The following is a 17,539-nucleotide window of genomic DNA, read 5'->3' as shown; positions in this document are numbered from 1 at the left end:
TGTTTCCCATCCCCTTTCACCTGCCCACCAAAATCTGGCTCCATGAGAGCAATGACTTGCTTTCTAATTAATTTTTCTGTTTGTTTGTTTGTGTTTTGGTTTTTCGAGATAGGGTCTCACTCTAGCCCAGGCTGACCTGGGATTCACCATGTAGTCTCAGGGTGGCCTTGAACTCAAGGAGATCCTCCTGCCTCTGCCTCCCAAGTGCTGGGATTAAAGGCATGCGCCACCACGTCCGGCCTTCTGTTGATGTTTTTATGCATCGATAATGCATGTGGATCACATCCCCCCTTTTACTTCGCTTGTCCCCTCCCCTCCCTAGTGAACCCTTTCTTCCCAGCTAGTAACCCTCCCACCGAGTTAAGTACTTGTTCACGACACAATTTACACGGTTCTCCACTAAGCAGTCAGCACATACCTTTTGAGTTAAAAAAGAAATAAAAATGAATGAAGAAAAGCAGAGGAGGTCTAGCAGCAGGTAGCTCTTTGAAAACTTCAGTTTGGAAACTGAGGTTTCCTGGGCCCCTTGGGTTGGGATGTGGGAGACGGTTGGAAGCTGGTAGAGCTTTCTCAATCCTACGACCCGGCAGGAGAACTCCCCCCTACACCCCGGCCCCGCCACCACACACACACACACACACACACACACACACACACACACACACACACGCCTCCTTTCCAGGTTGTGCTAATTCATCCGGCCCTGTGAGCTCGCATGCGAACCTGCTGTTGACTATGCAAGTGCGTTCTCTGCAAGAAGGCAATGCATTTTGCACGTGGTGGAACCCGAGTCCCTTCTGAGAAGAACAGCGGCGGGAAGGGCAGGAACCCACAGCCGTAATTCCACCCCACGTATCAATTATTCACCCTTCGCTGTGCACCGCGGGGGCACTGGCTCTGCGTGACCACCCGTGGACCACCGTGACCCCAGCAATTGCGGGGCTTGTGGGTCAAGCTGGGGCCGCCTGGAGCACAGTCACGAGGCTCGGAGGAGGAGGAGGGGACGGTGTCGCTGGGCCCTGACCTACCTGTGCATGAGCGGCCATGAGGTGGCGTGAGGCAGCTCAGAACGGGTGAGTGCCCAGCCAGGGGAGCGGGGGCATTGCTTGTCTGCCCAGCCTGGGGGACTTGGAGAATGGAATGCCGTTCAGAGTAGCCCTAGAATCCTCACCACTTGGGGGATCCCCTGTAAGTAGATTGTGGTGGAGGAGGGGACCCTGTCTGTCAGCCACAGAGGTGGCCGCTGAGCAGAGGGCAGTAACAAAGGGGTTTGTGTATGTTTCTTTACTTCTAATGTGAGTGATGTGCCCACGGCCCGAGTCTATAATACCAGCCACTTAGGTTGTGGCAGGAGGATCTCTAGTTGGAAACCAACCTAGACTACATCATGAATGCCCCCCCCCACGCTTGTGTTTTTTTTGTTGTTGTTTGTTGTTTGTTTTTTGGGGTTTTTTGTTGTGGTTTTTTTGTTTTTGCTTTCTCAAGGTAGGGTCTCACTCTAGCCCAGGCTGATCTGAAAATCTGGAGTTCACTCTGTAGTCCCATGCTAGCCTCTAACTCACAGTGATCCTCCTACCTCTGCCTCCCGAGTGCTAGGATTAAGGGGATGCGCCATGCCCAGCCCCATTTTTAAAAATGTATTTAAAATGTGACATAAGCAAAGTCTGATTGTGTCAAGGCAGGAAAGTCAGCATTCTGCAACTAGAGGAGGGGACAGAGGCTCATGAAAGGTTTTAGAAGGCCTGCAGCTAACACATTATGTAGAGTGGATGACAGACGATGTTGGTCCTGAAACAAAAGAAACTGTAATTAAGTCCGTAGATAGCAAAATGACTGTCACAACACACCAATGAAATAAAGGCAAAGAAGTAAGACCTGGGCCAAAGAATCCCCCCACTACAGACCAGTGTCCATTCTGTGGGGCACTTGGAGGCAACATTTTTTTGGGGGGGCATGGGGCGGTATCAAGGTAGGGTCTCTCTCACTCATGCCCAAGCTGACTTGGAACGCTCTCCATTGTCCCAGGCTGGCCTCAAACTCACAGAGATCCTCCTACCTCTGCCTTCCGAGTGCTGGGGTTACAGGTGCGTGCCATCACATCCGGCGCAACTTTTGAAAACAGTCTTATGTATAAGTCTCGTGTGTTTTGTGTGAAATTGTGCCTGGCAATGCAACAGCTCTGCCCCACTGATCACTGTGGCCCTCAGAGAAGCTGAGCTGTGACAGCGACGCTTTCTAAGTAAGAGTGAAGATGGCAGCCTGCCCCCAGGTACCAGGGTGCTTTCTTGAATTAGACAGTAAGCATGACAAAACCATCTGCCTCCTGTCACGGCTGCCTGGAAGTTAAGTGTGTTGCTTGCCAATTGTAGAGGTTTCCTTAGGATCCGAACTTGAATGTCATTCTTTCTTTTTTGTTTTCAACACTTCTCTAGTCACAAGTGGCTTACTGAAAATCATTTAGAATCATCCTTTATATATACTTATAGATGATATAGGTGAAGATATTCTAAAAAAAAAAAAAAAAGGCCCCTTTGGGGCTGGAGGCATGGCATAGTGGTTAAGGCATTTGCCTGCAAAGCCAAAGGACCCAGGTTCAATTCCCCAGGATCCACATTAGCCAGATGCATAAGGGGCACACGCTTCTGGAGTTCGTTTGCAGTGCCTGGATGCCCTAGCGGCGCCCATTTTTTTCCTTTCTCTATCTCTTTCCCTCCCTTCCTCCCTTCCTTCCTTCCTCTCTTTCACTCTCTCCCTCTTTCTCTGTCAAATTAAAAAAAAAAAAGACCCCTCTTGGCTGGAAAGATGGCTCAACAGTTAAGGTGCTTACCAGCCTTATGACCTGGGTTCATTTCCTCAGTACCCACATAAAGCCAGATGCATAAAATGGTGCATGCATCTGTAGTTCATTTGCAGTGGCTAGAGGCCCTGGCACACCCATTCATATTCTCTCTATCTCTCTCTCCACCTCCTTTCTCTCCTTGCAAATAAATAAATAAATAAATAAATAAATCTTTTTATAATAAAGGACCCCTCTGTAAGCACCTCATTGGTTCCTTGATCAACAAGATGGAGGGGGGACTGAAATCGTGACTTCTTTCTTCTGTCAACTTACTCATTTCCCCTCCAGACCATTGTCACCATTTGCTTAAGTTGCAACTGTAGATCACCCTGGATTTCCCATTGTTTTCCAACCTTACCTGCCAACCCATGAACAACGTGTCATTTCTACCTGCAAAGAGACAAGGCACCTGTCCACCCTTTCCCTCTCCATGGCCACTGTCCTAGCTTGAGTGTCTGCCTCCACGGACTGCAGCGAAGGCTCTATCCCTTCCCACCTCCAAGTCACTGACCTCAAGAGCCACCATACTTAAAACGAGCTCTCCTTGTTTTGTATTTATAGAAATCCCTGAGAATCAGTACAGAGCAACTTGTCACCACTGACAAATTTAGACCCGTTGTCACCTCATGAAGTAAATCTGGGTTAGTATGGCCAGTCCTTTCTGCAACCTTATGACCTCCCATACTTTTGATCTCTCCACCCCTGGCCCAACCACCACATACAGATGCCATCCACACCATAAACACACAAGCCACACCATTCACCTCTTCATTTGTTTACCAGCATCTCATATAGTAGACCGTAGGCCAAAACCTTGTCTAATGTATTCCCAAATGAGTCCAGCCTACTCTCTCTACTATGGATGCATGATGAAGTGAGCCAGCTTCCCCTCAAAACTGTAAATAAAATAAAATAAAATAAAATAAATATTTTCCTCCCATAAGCTTCTTCTGGTCAGGTGCTGTGTCCCAGAGATGAGCCACTGGCCTCTACTGGGCAGGTATTTGGGCACCAGGTCCTGGAAAAGAGCCTGGGGTGGACAGAGAGGAAGTACAAGGCTGGCCCCGAGGAATGAAACTGGACTTGGATCTAGGGACTCCTCTGCCCCGCCTCCTGGAGAATCAGTGCCATCTCACTTTTGCTCTGAGATGGGCCACCCCTGAGTGCCAGACTCCACCAAGATTTTCATTCTCTCCTTTTTTTTTTTTTAATTTTTTTTTTGGTTTATTTTTATTTATTTATTTGAGAGCGACAGACAAAGAGACAGAGAGGGAGAGAGAGAGAGAATGGGCGTGCCAGGGCCTCCAGCCACTGCAGATGAATTCCAGACGCGTGCGCCCCCTTGTGCATCTGGCTAATGTGGGTCCTGGAGAATCGAGCCTTGAACCGGGGTTCTTAGGCTTCACAGGCAAGCGCTTAACCGCTAAACCATCTCTCCAGCCCTCATTCTCTCCTTTTAAAAAATGTTTTTAATTTATTTTCAAGGAGAGAGAAAAGGAGAGAGAGTGGGCATGCCAGGGCCTCCAGGCCCTGCAAATAAACTCCAGATGCATGCACCACTTTGTGCATATAGCTTACGTGGGTCCTGGGGAATCAAGTCTGAGGCCTTAGGTTTTACAGAAAAGCACATTAACCACTAAGCCATCTCTCCAGCCCCGCTCCTTCTGTTTTTTCTGTCTGCTGGTTGCTGCAAGGAGAAAGCACAGCAAGGCTCCTTCCTCCTCCCCTAGAGAGCATTTGGAGCCTGTGACGGTGCTGGGGCCCTCAGACTTGCTCCTTGTTCAGGGTAGGGTAGCTGCAGCATGTCTCCCTGCCCCCCTCAGCTGCCCAGTGAGGTGTATCTGCTGGAGCTTTGGAATGTGCCTGCCAGAAAGGACAGAATGCATGTAATAATTTCCCATTACATTCTGTATTTAATGTTATAGAAAGTATTGAGATATAGAAAAAAGTTCCTCACCATCGCCTGCTCCTAAAAAGCAACCAAGTCCCCTGCCCAGAGACTCTGGATTCCCTCCCTTATCCGCTCTGCACACCTGTTTGCTTTGAAAATGAAACCACGATCATACGTGCTTGTATGTGGAGGAACCGCAGTTTCTTTTGACTCTGGCTTGACTCAGCCTCAGCTCATTTGAAGGTCATGGCATTATGACATTGAAGCAACGGGCTGCGCTACGTGTTATGTGTACACATGTGCATACGTTCTTCTCTGTTGGCTTTATTTGTCTATTCATTTTGTGAGGGAGAGGGGATGTGGCAGTCAGGGGACGACGCTCAGGATCAGTCCTCTCCTTCCGCCTTGTTCCAGGCGGGGTCTCTCATTTGGGTTCCCCGCTCCTTTCATGAGCTTCCAGGAAATTCTGCTGTCTCCGCCTCCCTTCTCGTCCTTGGCACACTGGGATTGCAGAGCCCACCAGAGCTTCCACCTTTTATGTGGGGTCTGCGGATTGAACTTGGGGACTCAGAGTTGAGGGACAAGTGCTTTATCCACTGAGCTATCGCCCCAGTCCTCTTTTTTATGATTTCAAGCATTTTATTCGAACTCATAGACATAATGCACACACAATTCTATACAGTACCATTTCCCTTAACTTTGTATCATGTTTTTCCCCCAGTATCATTTGGTCTCTACAACCTCATGTTTTAAAGATAATTGGTTTTTTGGGCTGGAGAGACGGCTTAGCACTTAAGGCACTTGCCTGTGAAGTCCAGGTTCGGCTCTCCAGAACCCACGTCAGTCAGACGCACAAGGTAACACACGTGCACGATGTGGCGCATGCATCTGGAGCTCAATTGCAGTAGCTAGAGGCCCTAGTGTGCCAATTCTCTCTCTCTCTCATAAGTAAATAAATAAAAGTTAAAGGTAATTCATTTTCCATTGAATTAGTGCACAATAACTTAATGAACCACCGTCCCCTTTTTGGACAGAAGCTATTGTGCTTTTCTCTGCATAAATCCCACTTCTGCAGCCCCTCATATACCACAAGGTCCATGGCTCGCTGCTGCCCTTCCTGGCTCATGACAATGAAATTATCACAGGGAGGAAAGGAATCTGCATTTTCTCCTGACTCCGGCTCAAGTCGGCCTCAGCTTGGTTAAAGGTCGTGCTGTGATGATATTGAAACCAAGGCTGAGACCAGCACCTGTCCCAGGTGTGAACAAGGGCAAGACTCAACCCAGGGCAAGTGGCATCCGATAGATGGGGTGTGAGACTGGCGACGGCAGGTGATTGAGGGTCTGCTTCCTGGTGCCAGGTGAGGGAGGGACCAGGCTAGTCCTGTGCTGTGTGGAGGGCTGTGGGCATCCATGGTGTGACAGTGGTGAGGACTTGGTCTCCAGCACATTTCACCTGTGCACAGTGTGTGATCCAGAAACAACTGGATGGCTCTCTCTGGCCTCCGCCCCACTGGACAAGCTACTGGGCATAGTCAAGTGCCATTGCTTTGCACCTACCAGAGCCATGACATTTACAAGCTTGTTTCAGCTCCCATGGGAGTTTGCTGCTCTTTCTATCTCCCTGTTAATTGGCTTCAGGTTGTTCCTGTTGCCCACACATGCCACCGCACCCTCCCTGGGGCTCCTGGGAGGCAGGGATGATGTCTTTGAAGTTATTCATTCCCATCAACAAAAGGGAAGTTTGTTTATTTTTTTTTCTTTGACACAGAGTTTCACATAGCCCAGGCTGACCTCAAGCTCCCTGTGTAGCTGAGGACAACCTTGAAGTTCTGATCCTCCTGCCTCTACTTCCAGAATGCTGGGGTTACAGGTGTGTGTATGCACGTGAGTTTATTTGTTTCTGGGGATGGAACCCAGGGCTTCATGCATGCTTGGTGGAGCACACAGCTTCAGGTGTGCCGAGATGAACTTCCAGACCAGGCACAGTTATGGAGGAAGGGATATTTATTGAAGCTTACAGATCCAGGGGGAGTTCCACAGTGGCAGAAGAAGCTGGCCTGCTTCACAGGACCAAACACAGACAGAGAGAAGCACAAGCCTAAAAGCCAAAAGCCACACAGCACAGCACACTTCAGGAACTCCAGCTAGACACACTCTGCATGTCTTTAGATTGAAATCTCAAATCCACCCCCACACCTTAGGGCTGGACCCCAAGATCTGCCCAGTGACACCTCCTCCAGTCAGGTGGCTGCAGATCCAAACTACAAACGAATAAAATACTGAATATATTGGAGGCCAATTATTCAAACTACCACACTAGGCAACCGTTCTGCCAACTGATCTATACCCCGAGACTCACAAATAGAAGTTTTTCGTTTTTTTTAAATTTACACTTCACTCCAATAAACTAATCTACTGCTGCTTTTCTTTGCTCAATTCTTGGCTGGCAACAAGGCCTTACGATTTATCACCACGGTGTTATCACCGCTCCAGGCTCTGCTCGCCCATTCTTGGCCTTCTCATCAACGGTTTCCTATGTTAGCATAGGGTCTATGTAACTGTCGGGTTTTTTACTTTTTTCTTTTTCCTCCTTCCTTCTTTCTTTTCTTCTATTTTGCTGGGCTGGAGACCGAACTCAGGAACTTACACATGCTAGGCAAGCGCTTTCCCACTGAGCTCCACCTTCCCCAGCCAGCTGTCACCTGGCTCTGCCAATCACCACTTTATCTCTTCACATGAGACACACGAACTGTATGGGCCATGACTATGGCCGCTGTACCTGGAGACCCTCAACGATGGGAGTTCGTGGCCTCCAGAGGGCCTCAGGAGTGGGTGAGCCGGTTGTAATGAGTCAGGCCCAGCACGTTTCACCCACCCAGCTCCCTCGGCCTGAGCCACCTGCACATGCTACACCGCTCGCTTTTCTGCTCTCTGGGTGGCGCGTCCTGGCCCCAGCTCTTCCTGTCACCCTCACCTAGAAAAGGTGCGTCCAGAGGTGCGTCCCAATGGGCTTTCTGTAGATTGCTTGTTAAGTCATGGTATTGCACAGTATGCTGAAATTTACTTGCTTTGTGGCTCAGAACCTTCGAGGCAGAACTGCAGGTGGTAAGCATGGAAGAGTCTTGGCACCAGCAAAATAAACTTCCATTGAACTGGGTGTCCTGACCCCGAGAGGGTGATACAGGGTGTCAATCTTCCATGCAGATGTTGCAAGTTGAGTCATTTGATAGCATAGTCACTTGATATGGCTGAAAGGCCTGCTGTGAATCTTTAAAGGGGCAGGGGAAACCCTTCGTATCTCTAGATAAATGTACTTCTGGACATGACTTAAATAGTTTTCTTTTGTCAAAAAGGTCCTTTGTGTAAACTGGGCATGGTGGCGCATGCCTTTAATCCCAGCACTCGGGAGGCAGAGGTAGGAGGATTGCTGTGAGTTCGAGGCCAACCTGAGAATACACAGTTAATTCCAGATCAGCCCGGCCTAGAGTGAGACCCTGCCTCGAAAAACAAAGCAAAAACAAAAACAAAAAAGGTTCCTCTGTGGGCTAGAGAGATGGCTTAGCAGTTAAGGCGCTTGCCTGCCAAGCCTAAGGACCCATGTTTAACTCCCCAGATCCCGTGTAAGGCAGACACACAAGGGGATGCACGCGCAAGGTCTCAGATGCGCACAAAGTGGTACATGAGTCTGGAGTTCAGTTACAGTGGCTGGAAGCCCTCGCATGCCAAATCTCTCTCTCTCCTTCTCTCTCTCTCATAAAAATGGGGCCAGTCTGTTGGGCTTGCCTCAAAAAATAAAATGTTCCTTTCCAAAGAAGCCCTGATTTTCCTCCTGTTGTTTAACTACCAAGCTCGAGATCCCAAGAGACTTCCAATTAGAATTTCATTGTGAATTATTTGAAATTCTCTCTCCCTCTCTCTCTCTTTCTCTCTCTCTCCCTCTCTCTCTTTGTCCTGTAGGCTTCACACATGGTAGGCAAGCGCTCTACACTATTGCATACTTTTTACTCTTTGTTTTGAGAGAGGGTCTTACCTCATAGCACAGGGTGACCTCAAACTTGTCATCCTCCTGCCTCAGCTTTCCAAGTACCTGGGGTTATAGGCCCGTGCCTCCAGGACTGCTGCGAAACTTTGTGTGCTCACAGATAAGAGTCTTCTGCCTTCATGGTAAGTAATAGTATTTCCTGAGGCTTGGAAACCGCCTGGTGCTGGAGAATGCCTTATGCCAAGGTCATGGGAGGGTTTCTCAGTGGAAGGTAAATATTTTGCCTGTCAACCCAGTGCTCTTTCTAGTACGCCACACTCCAGTGGTGTTTATAGCAGAGTAGACCTGCTCCAAAGAAGTGTTTTGTGAGGCTGTTTTTTTTTTTTTCTCTATTGTGTAATTTTGTGTGTGTTGTGTGTGTGTGTATGTGTTCACGTGAGTACACACATACTCACGCGGGTGCCACCCTGCATGTGTAAAGGCCACCTCCTCACCTCCCGCCTCCTTTGAGGCAGCATCTCATGTTTGTTCACAGGCTAGATGGTCTCCAAGCTTCCAGAAAATTCTCCTATCTCTCTGCCTCCCTTCTCGTCCATAGGTATGGTTAGGAGTATAAACACCTACCACAGGGTCTGTCTGGCTTAGGTGTGGGTGCTGGGGTTCCAAATGCAGCATACTTGAACAGCAAGGGCTCTCTCCCCCAAAACCATCTCCAGCCCCTGATTAATTCACGGAGACGGGGCTCTCGCCACACTGCCCGCTCCTGGTCTCTCGGGATCTCCCTGCCTCAGCCTCCCGAGTAGCTGGGATCCAGACACCAAGCCTAGCTCAATCTTGGTTTTTGTTTGTTTGTTTGTTTAAAGTATTTTATCCTAATTTTTCGTCCTTGCTTGGAAAATTTCAGGCTCATAATGACTTCCCATGAGCTAGCTCTTGTACCTTTCTCCCTGTGCCTGTCAGCAAACGGCCATGGGAAACCACATTCCCTCTTCATAAAGTGTGGAATTCAGTTGGGTGAACTCCAGATTTCATGGATCAGTAATTCTGTTTCTCCAGACACATCTGACTTTGAAATACCAAACCTAGACGCACACAGACAAAACACAGTACCCCTCAGTATCATGTGTTACCATGAGCAGTACGTTTGAATTTTAAATATGCATTTTAATTGATTAGGTAACATAAAATATATGCTCCTTAATTTTATTGTTTTTTTTTTTAAATTTTTATTTTGTGGAGGTAGAGTCTCACTCTAGCCCAGGCTGACCTGGAATTCACTACAGAGTCTCAGGTTAGCCTTGAACTCACAGCGATCCTCCTACTGCAACCTCCTCCCAGACTTTTTATTTATTTGTTTTTTATTTCAGAGAGAGCGGGAGAGGGAGAGAGAGAATCAGCGCACCAGGGCCTCAGCCACTGTAATCAAATATCAGATGCTTTTGCCACCTAGTGAGCATGTGTGACCTTGCGCTTGCCTCACCTTTGTGCCTCTGGCTTATGTGGGATCTGGAGAGTTGAACATGGGTCCTTAGGCTTTGCAGGCAAGAGCCTTAACTACTAAGCAATCTCTCCAGCTCACAAACTTCTTTTTAACACAGTCTGTTTCACATCTAGTTTTTCTTTTTTCTTTTTCTGTTTCTTTTTCTTTTTTTTTTTTTTTTTTTTTTTAGGTAGGGTCTTACTCTGGCCCAGGCTGACCTGCAATTCACTACATAGTCAGAGAGTGGCCTTGAACTCATGGCAATCCTCCTACCTCTGCCTCCCGATTGCTGGGATTAAAGGCGTGCATCACCACGCTTGGCATCACATCTAGTTTTTCTTTAACAGTCTGTCATGGAGATCTTTCCACAATGATTTATATAGAAATGCCCTTATTTCTTTCATTTTGACCTGTTTGAAGATTGCTCCTGGTCTCCATCTCCCTCCTTCCTCACTCTCCCACTCCTTTCTTTTTCCTCTTTCTCCTCCTCCTCTTCTTCCCCTTCCTCCTCTTCTTGTTTTTTTCTTCTTTTTCTCCTTCTCCTCCTTCTTTTACTGCTTTTTTTAAAAAAAAATTTATTTATTTACTTGAGAGCGACAGACACAGAGAGAAGGACAGATAGAGGGAGAGAGAGAGAGAATGGGCGCGCCAGGGCCTCCAGCCTCTGCAAACGAACTCCAGATGCGTGCGCCCCCTTGTGCATCTGGCTAACGTGGGTCCTGGGGAACCGAGCCTCGAACCGGGGTCCTTAGGCTTCACAGGCAAGCGCTTAACTGCTAAGCCATCTCTCCAGCCCCTTTTACTGCTTTTTTAGTTCATTTCCAAGCCCCCTCTGCCCTTGACCTCTGTCAGAATGCACCATTCCCTCTACTGCCTCCTTACCCTGTCCTTAGACCTACTAACACTGAGATTTCCTTTACTTATACCTTCAGTATGATCACATGACCTCCCCTTGGTTCTAGCCCTGCACCTGTCCCTTCTACCGGCCTGTGTCTATGCAGGTGGGTCCTCTGGTCAGCTTAGCCTTGTCGCTGACACACCACGGGCGCTTACTAATACCTGAGGAGGGACCTGTGAGCTTGTCTAAGGAAGCTAGTACACAAAGAGAGGGCAGAGAGAAGGCGTAGCTGCCATGGTTGGAAAACCCTGCCCTGCGGGGCGGGGGACAATGGCAAGGTCCTTTAATTAGGGACACTCTAGGCTGCTCCTGCATTTGTAGAGCCCAGTCTGGCTGAAATGGAACTATGAAGCCAAGTTTCCCACAGCACTTCTGCTCCTGTTAAAAATAAACCCAACTCTATCTACACGGTTTGTTTTCTTAAAATAAAGAAAATATTCCACATCCCTTCCAACCTTGCCTTTGAGTTCAGAATGTGATGCATACTTAATCTTTAACTGAAATGCAGGGTGGCTCATAAGAAAATCAGGAAATGCTAGCCTGTCATTGTCCTGTCAAATCCCACCCGCCAGCAGTGGGGGAGGGGCTGCTGCCCGCTCAGGTGCCAGAGGCTGCGGGCCAGGACGGTGTTAGCAACGCTGACGTCCCTTGCTCCCTTACAGCATTCATTCCGGATGTCAGACATCGCTGATTCTAAACAGACTAAGACATGTAAAGAAGAAATAAATAGGGGCTGGAGAGATGGCTCAGTGGTTGAAGTTTTTGCCTGCAAAGCCTAACAACTTGAGTTTGATTCTCCAGTACCCATGTAAAGCCAATGCACAAAGTGGCACATGTCTCTTGACTTTCTTTACAAAGGCTAGAGGCCCTGGTGCACCCATTCTCTCTCTCTCTCTCTCTCTCTCTTTCTCTCTCTCTCTCTCTCTGTGTGTGTGTGTGTGTGTGTGTGTGTGTGTGTGTGTGGTGTCTGCCTCTCTTCTTTGGCTCTCTCTGCTTCTAAATAAATTATTATTATTATTATTATTATTATTATTATTATTATTATTATTTTCGAAGTAGGGTCTCACTCTAGCCCAGGCTGACCTGGAAGTGACTATGGAGTCTCAGGGTGGTCTTAGACTCACAGCCATCCTCCTACCTCTGCCTCCCAAGTGCTGAGATTAGAGGCATGTGCCACCACACCCAGCTAATAAGATGTTGTTTTATTTTTTTAAAAAAAGAGATAAGCAGAGAGGGGAATACATAAAAGTAGGAAGGAAATTAGTATGCAAGAAAGAGTTCAGCCAGCATGTGAGGGGGACTGGAGAGGGAATGAGGACCGGGGAGACAGCTCAGCAGTTGAAGATGCTTGGTTATAAGCTCCAGTGGCCTGGGTTCAATTCCCTAGTGCCCACATAAACACACAGAGTCACATGCTTCAGGAGTTTAGCTGTGGTGGCAGGAGGCCCTGGCACACCCATTTCTTTCCCATCTTTTCTCTCTCTTTGCAAATAAGTAATAAATAAAACTATTTTTAAGGCCTGAAGAGATGGCTCAGCAGTTAAGGTGCCTGCCTGCAAAGCCTAAGGAACCAGCTTCAATTTTCCAGTACCCTTCTAAAGCCAGATGCACAAAATGGCGCATGCATCTTGAGTTCATCCGCAGTGCCTAGAGGCCCTGGCATGCCCATATTCTCCCTCTCTCCCTCTCTCAACTTGCAAATCAATAAATAAATAATTTATATATATATATATATATATATATATATATATATATATATATATATATATTTTAAAGAGATGGTAAGTGGGAGAATATGATCAAAACACTCTATACATGTATGAAATTGTCAAAAAGAAAAATTTTTAAATATTTTATAAAGAAATAAGGAAAAGATGATGGGAAGGCGTCCATATCTGGCTTTCATAATGTGAAGTGATGCTGTGATGCTATTTTTTTTTTAACTTAGCAAATGCTATAAAAAAATGTTAGAAAATTTTCCATGTGGTTCCTGCCTCAGACGATGTCACGAGTTCCTTAGGGAGAGTGTGATTAAAAGGACACGGATAGGATAAGGATTTCACTTTTTTTTTTTAACCTGCAGAGAAGGGCTGGCAAGACAGGAAGAGACAAACTTCTGTGTTGCAAACCGCCATCAGATAGTCTTGATAGGGCAAAAGGTTTCTTAGACTAAAGAAAACTGTTTGTATGAAAAGATACATCCTTTCAAACATGATTAATATGTCTGGTCTGTAGCTTTCTGCTCAAATTATTTGTAATTCTAGTGAAGGGGAAGCATTTCTTTGTAGCCAAAACAGCCCTCTGGGTGGGTCTACATAAGTGTGTAAAAGGCTTGGGTTACTAGTGGGGTAAACTCTGGGGCAGGTCCACCTTTGCTTGAGCTCTTCACTGGGTGCTGTCTACCTCAACTGGACTTGTGTCTCAGTGTGGTGGACAAAGGGTCACGCAAGGGTAAAACATACTCCTGCACACTTTGTGTATGCTAAGGGACAGAGGAAGCCATTTCTAGAACCTTCTAGAATCTTCTCTCTCTCTCTCTACCACGTGCATTCTTTCACCAAGCAAAAGCAATATACCAGTGGTTGGTGAAGTATCAAGAGTGTCTCCAGGATAGGGACAGATGTCCTCTGTGTGGGTGGAGTCCTTAAAGACCCCAATTCCTCTAGGCTGGTAATTGAGGAAGGCCAGCCTAGTGCCTTAGCCTGGCCCTCCAGTGAGAACAGAAAGAGTAAAATCCCTACAAACCTGTGGGAAGAGAAGAGTCTTGGAAGTAAATTGATCGCTTTCTTTCTGAGAGGGAAAAGATCAAAACCTTCCAGAAATAATTCCTGGCTCTTGGCTTCCCCAGTACACAGAGGTTAAAAGCTTGCTGTCAGGCTAGAGCGATTGCTCAGTGGTTAAAGGCACTTGTTTACAAGGCTTGCTGGCCCAGGTTTGATTTCCCAGTACCCACGTAAAGTCAGATGTGCAGATGAACAGACTGGCATGTGCATCTGAGTTTGTTTGCGATAGCCCTGCCCATATTCTCTCTTTCTTTCTCTGTCTCTCTCAAATAAATACACCTTTAAATTAAAAAAAAAAAAAAAAAAAAAAGCTTGCAATCAGGACTGGAGAAATGACTTAGTGGTTAAGGCATTTACCTGCAAAGCCAAAGGACCCAGGTTTGATTCCCCAGAACCCAAGTAAGCCAGATGCACAAGGTGGTACCATGTGTCTGGAGTTTGCAGTGGCTGGAAGCCCTGGCATGTCCATTCTCTCTATATATCTGCCTCTTTCTTTCTTTCTTTCTTTCTTTCTTTCTTTCTTTCTTTCTTTCTTTCTTTCTTTCTTTTTTTCTGTCTCTCTCTCTCAAATAAAAAAAATATTTTTTAAAGATTGCAATCAGAGTCATGGTTTCAAATCCCATTTGGGGAGAAACTAGGAGAAATTCTAAGTCACCATATTTGGCAAAAGAAAGGAGAGGAAATGGACTTGGACCCCTTCACTCTCCTCAGCTGGAAACTTCTCTGGTACCACAGCAGCGACAGATGTCATAACATGTGACACTACACTACACTCCCAGGCACATGTTAAGAGTAGACAAGATGTTAGTTGTAAGAATGCATGCTCTATGTTATCATGAGTATGAGTAATCTTTAGCAATAGTTAAAGTAAGTGGCTAACTCAAAAATACTTCCACAGCTGGGCATGGTGGCACACGCCTTTGACCCCAGCACTCAGGAGGCAGAGGTAGGAAGATTGCTGTGAGCTCCAGGCCAGCTTGAGACTAATAGTAAATTCCAGATGAGCCTGGGCTAAAGTGAGACCATGATGCATAACCCACAATCCCATGGGGAATAAAAAAATGAATGGAGGGAAAAGATGGTACCAACACATGATGTATCCATACAAAGTAAATAAAACAAAATAAATAAATAAGATAAAACAAAAAAAATTTACTTCTAAGCCTCCAATCAAAATAAAAATGGAAAAACAAAGGCAATCTTAGAGCTTAACATGTGTCAAACATTGAAGAGAAGATATTACCATGTTAAAGACTAAAAGTTCTAGGGATGGGGAGATGGCTCCGCAGTTTAAAGCTTCTTGCTTCTAAAGCCTGATGGCCCAGGTTCAATTGCTCAGGATCTACATAAAGCCAGATGCACAAAGTATCACTTGTGTCTGGAGTTCATTTGCAGCAGCAGGAAGCCCTGCCAAGCCCATATTTATTCATTCTCTCTCTCTCTCTCTCCTTCAAATAAATAAATAAATAATAACATAGTCTTTAAAAAAATAAAAGTTCTAAAGTGACTTTGAACAAGAACTGCACCTGAGTCCATGTGGAAGATAAAAGTAAGCCATTAAAAAAAAAAATGGAGAGACAGTTTCCTTGGCTAGGCAGACAGATAGGGGGAAAGGCCCTTGGTAGTTGACTATATTCTAGCCCAAGATGACAAAGAGGTTGATCCTACTTCCTCCTCCTTTGTGGCCTAAGTGACTTTTCCCCACAGCTGGGCTGGCTTGGCAGGCTAGGCTGGTGGACTCTCTGGCACTGCATAGTACTTGATGCCTAATGAACCAGCCAGCCCCTTCGTCTTTGTTTAAGCTGACCAATCATGGACTCTACATGGGTGGACTTCCCTTAGCTGGTCCAAGTCCAGCTTCCCACTGGGGCAACGGACTTTTCAGTTCTGGAATCACCTCCTCCCTGAAGTCTGTTCCTGGGCTTTCTTTACCTCTTACTTAAAGATAAACTTTATTCTTTTAAACCCTAAGGAAAAAAAAAATATTTATCATCTCATTTCTATATCCGAACTGGTACTTAGAAAAGGGATTCCCAGGCCTAGGGACATGGTTTGGTGGCTCAAGTGGCAAGCCTGAGAACCTGCGATGAATCCTCTCCTACATCCTATATAAAGTGGTGACAGGCTTCGGTAATCCCAGCACATTGATGGCCAGGCGAGAGGCGGAGACAGGAGAATTTCCTGGATGGCTTGCAGTGGCGCCAGCCAAGGGTAGAGCAGAATCCAGAAAGAGCAACCCTGCCTCAAATGAGGTGGGAAGTCGGGGACAGGCCCGTAAACTTGTCCTCTGACCTCTAGGCGTGCACCCTGGCACACACGCGTCCGCGCTCTCACGCATGCACACAAGCACGTGAACGTGTGTGCATACAAGTGAGCACTAAAAATATAAATAATAAGCTAAATAAGTAAATTGACTTCCAAGTAGCTTAACCAAAAGTGGGATGTCCAAGGGGGATTCATCCTAAAACCAGAGCTCAAATATCTTAAGCAGCAGCCCCCTCCAAAAATGTCTAAGCAACAGAAGAATAAGCCATCAGGGGACCAGAAGAGGAAAAAAAAAAGAAAAAGAAATTAGGAAATTAAATTGAAATGTCCTGGTGAATGCTGATTCCATTTTCCTGCCAAACACGGTGACCTGTTATTTCTCCTGTTTTCTCCCTGGAGGCCTAGAAGATTATTGCAAGATAAGTCATCTGTCTTAGTGCAGGCCCCCCCAGGATATAACCACATATTATTCAAAATGGGGAATTCACGTCACATTATTTTCCATTGGTGAGTAATCGACGGGAAATGGGGAATGTCACTACAAGGCGGGCTGGCCATCTGGTGGAAGGTTGGTTTTATTTTTTATGTTTTTATTTTTTATGAGTCCAGCAGCTGGGCTGTGTGCAGGGATGGAGGCAACACAGGCTGAGGCTGCTCGGCTGCCTCCGGGGACCCCGCTTCACGCATGGAAGGGAGGCAATAAAGTCCAATTATTCTGGACGCCGCTACACAAGGCGTATGAAAATTAACTCGTGTAGGTCAACTCTACAGCTAAGTATTTCTTAAAATAGCCATCCGTCAGTCCAGGTAAGGAAATCAAACAAACCAATCCATCTCTAAGGAACTACCCATTAATCAAAAGATGGTGGTGAGATGTTGGCCATTTTTCATCATTCCATGTGTAATATTTTTAAATCCGACATGCTGACAGGATGGGTGGAGTGTGTGACGTGATCACATCCAGGAAGGACAGCCAGGCGTCGGGGTGCTGGACCGTGCGCACGTTTACCTATTTATCATGTTCGCTCCCGTCAGGTGTTCTGTTCTTATTTGGAAGCAAGTGCCTTTAACGGCTGAGCCACCTTCCCAGGCCCTGCATTCTGATTTGGGACACCTGGTGCCTAGAGCTGAAAGCCACAAGGCCCCAAGGCTCTTTCACTACTGGGGTGACTAAAACTATTAAGACGACAAATGCCTCACTGGTCATTAGAACCGGCTGCAGTCTTGCCCAGCAATGCCCCGGTCTCCAGATCTTGAAACACTGGACCTGATGTTCAGACCTGAGGCGGGTCTATGCAGAAGAGATTTCCTACAAGGGGAGTATGCTATGCCACTTAACAGGTGACCGTAAAGCCTCCAGGAAAGATTAAGTACCACAAAACAGGAAGGAAATTTGTCT

At 46.6% G+C, this 17,539-nt stretch overlaps 1 protein-coding gene across 2 annotated transcripts in view; it reads left to right on the top strand.

Moving 5' to 3' along the window:
- The first annotated feature begins 951 nt into the window (after window positions 1-951).
- The window catches only part of Cldn14 (claudin 14), an 88,637-nt gene continuing 72,049 nt past the window's right edge, over window positions 952-17,539 (top strand). Inside the window, exon 1 of one of the 2 annotated variants that reach the window (XM_045150804.1) lies at window positions 952-1,073. The gene's annotated coding sequence lies outside the window, so the exon portion shown is untranslated. The remainder of the gene's footprint in view (window positions 1,074-17,539) is intronic. The other variant, XM_045150805.1, reaches the window with a different exon arrangement.

The sequence above is a fragment of the Jaculus jaculus genome, chromosome 5 (genome assembly GCF_020740685.1).
Source record: "Jaculus jaculus isolate mJacJac1 chromosome 5, mJacJac1.mat.Y.cur, whole genome shotgun sequence".
Lineage (NCBI taxonomy): Eukaryota > Metazoa > Chordata > Mammalia > Rodentia > Dipodidae > Jaculus > Jaculus jaculus.
This window is presented reverse-complemented; position numbering and strand designations above follow the sequence as displayed.